Source organism: Miscanthus floridulus, chromosome 11, assembly GCF_019320115.1.
Source record: "Miscanthus floridulus cultivar M001 chromosome 11, ASM1932011v1, whole genome shotgun sequence".
Classification (NCBI taxonomy): Eukaryota; Viridiplantae; Streptophyta; class Magnoliopsida; order Poales; family Poaceae; genus Miscanthus; species Miscanthus floridulus.
The window spans coordinates 18,708,642-18,711,846 of NC_089590.1; positions in this window are offsets into that span (position 1 = coordinate 18,708,642).

Genomic DNA, 3,205 nt, shown 5'->3' on the forward strand with positions numbered 1-3,205 from the left:
GGTTAGGATGTATGCCATCGTGACTGACGATGTTGCCAAGTAGTATACCAGAAGGAACACCAAAGATGCACTTCTTTGGGTTTAATTTCCATTGGAATGTATTAAGGGCTGCAAAGGTGCGTTCGAGGTTGTCAACAAGGGTACATTCTTCCTTGGTTTTGACAACTACGTCATCAACATAAGCCTCAACAAGGTCGTCTTTTATCTCATCTTTGAGGCAGGCCTATATGGCGTGTTGGTAGGTAGCCTCGGCATTCTTGAGCCCGAACGACATGGTTGTGTAGCACTAAGTGCCAAAAGGCATGATGAAGGATGTCTTGATCTGGTCATCCTTTTTGAGAGCGATCTGGTGATAACCAGAGTAGCAATCGAGAAAGGAAAGCAGCTCGCAATTGGCAGTTGAATCTATGACCTTGTCTATGCGAGGTAAGCCGAAGGGGTCTTTAGGGTAGTGTTTGTTGAGATCAGTGTAATCAATGCACATTCTCCATTCATTATTCTTTTTGCATATAAGAACCGGGTTTGCTAACCACTTCGGATGATACACTTCTTTAATAAATCTGGCTGCCAAAAGCTATGTAACTTCTACCCTAATAGCCTCCTTTTTGTCGCGAGTGAACTGTCGTAGCTTCTGCTTGATAGGTTTGGCCTTGCTGTCGACATTTAAGGAGTGCTCAATCAAGTTTCGAGGTACACCGGGCATGTCAGTAGGTTTCCATGCGAACACGCTCACGTTACTCCTCAAGAACCTAACGAGCACGTCTTCCTATTTAGGATCCAGGTTGGCCCCGATGAGGGCCGTTTTGCTGGGATCACCATCGACCAGCTGGATTACTTTGTGCTCTTTGGACTTGACGTTCTTGCATGGGGCCTCAAGCTCTGGGATCTCTAGGTGGTCGGCTAGGGTCTTCTTGGCATTGAGCGTGGTCTCGGCCATGCGAATAGAGAGGTCATGAGCCTCTGCTATTTTGAAGCTGTCATCCTCGCAGGTGTAAGCTGTGTACACATTGCCCTTGAGAGTTAGAACCCCCTTCTCAGTAGGCATCTTGAGCACCAAATACTTGTAGTGAGGTATGGCCATGAACTTGGTGAGCGCTGGTCGACCAAGGATAGCATGGTAGGTGCCTTCAAAGTCGGCGACCATGAAGTTAACATAGTTGGTGCGGAAGTGGTCTAGGGTACCAAATTGCATAGGTACCGTGATCTGCCTGAGAGGAGTAGAGCTCTGTCTAGGGACAACACCCCAGAACTGTGCCTCATATGGCTTGAGATCAGCCTGGGTTATCTTTAAAGCTAGCAAACTATTCTTGAACAGTATATCAATGGAGCTGCCGCCATCAATCAACACCCTATCAAACTAGACCCTATTGATACAAGGATCGAGGACCAGAGGAAAATGTCATGGCTTAGGTATTGCGGCCCATTTGTCCTTTCTGCTGAAGGATATCTCACGGTGAGACCAAGGAGGGAGCCATGGATCGGCAATGAGGTTGTCGATGTTGGCCATGTTCAAGCAAGCACGGGTGAGTAGCTTGCATTCCCATTTGGTCTTGATGGACACTTTGCCTCCAATGATGGTGTGGACGCGATCGGTTGGCTTGATGTACTTGTGATGGGGATCTACGTCTTCATCATCATTGTCCTCGTTGTGCTGTTCCCCTGTGTGATTAGGCTTGTCGGACGTATCTAGAGCCTGTTGATGCGTGTAGATAGATTTGAGAACATGGCAATTCTCCATGGTATGGTTTGACTTGGGGTGGAGCTGGCAAGGTCCTTTCAATGCTTTGGCATAGTCTTCTTCGTAATTGCGATGTCCGCCACCTTTCTTAACGGTGTTGACCTCGCCATTGTCTTCCCGAGCACGCTTGCCCCTATAATTGTCACGGCAATTACGCCACAGATTACGCTGGTCACGGTTATCGCGGGGGTCGTTACGCTGGTTGCGGCGATCAAAATTGTCGTTCCGATCACGGTTGTCGCGGTAGTCATCACGATGTGGGGGGTGGTCGGAGCATGGAACCCTTGCTGCTTCTTCGATGATTATCTTTTTAGCATTGCCGGCATCCGCATATTTCTTGGTAGTGGCCAGGAGCGCTATGACTGATTTAGACCTCTTACGGAGGAGCTTGTCCCATAGGGCATCGTGGAAACGGAGACCAGTGATGAAAGCCTCAATTGCCTTGTTGTCAGAGATTGATGGGACCTTGATGCGCATCTCCGAGAAACGCCAGACATACTCACGTAGTGGCTCATCTTTTCGGTCTCGAATCAGCTGCAGATCATATTTGTTGCCAGGTTGCTCGCAAGTAGCAATGAAGTTGTCGATGAAAGCTTGCTTGAGCTCTTGCCAAGAATCAAAGTAGTTCACCAACAAGCTGACCAACCATTGGTGACCTACATGGCCAACAGCGACTGGGAAGTAGTTAGACATGACATGCTCATTAGCCATGGCTGATCTACACATAGTTTCATAGAGCATGACCCATAATTTGGGGTTCTCCTTACCGTCGTACTTCTAAAGTTTTTCGAGCTTGAAGTTCTTGGGCCATATGACTTGGCAAAGGTGTGGAGTAAACTGCTTCAACCCCGAAGGGCCATGGGTAGTATCATATTCCATATGGCGATAGCTTTCGTGGGATGCATGATCGTTGGCTCTCTGGTTGATGCGATCGCGCAGATCGCATTCTCCGAGGTAATGGCGGAGATCATTATTGCCATCACGGTGATCTCAGTTGCCACCCTGATTAACCCTGCGACTGTGTTTATCATGGTGATTATCGTGGTTGTCTCGGCGGTTGTCGTCCTAGAAGTCATGGTGGTTGTCATCCTAACGGCGGTTGTCGTCCTGACCACCATCATGGCCACCGTTTTCGCCTTGATGGTTGTCTGATGGGTCATTGTTGCGTGAGCCACGTTGGTTGGGTGGCTATGAGTGACTTAAGTACTGGTGGCTATGGCTTGATTCGACTGAGATGGATGGAGCCCAAGCTTGATTTACAATCTCTGTGGTCTAGGCCATAGCAGCTGTTAGGTAAGCTTGTATATCATCACGAACTGCTTGTGTTTCTAGGGTGTTGGGTAGTCGTTGCATTGTCGCCATAGCAATAGCTACATTGGCGCTTGGAGTCCTAAAGACCTGCTTGTCCCCCACCCTGTCAAAGGCATTGTTAAGGTCACATGGCTGGACCCTTATGCATCGGGCCTC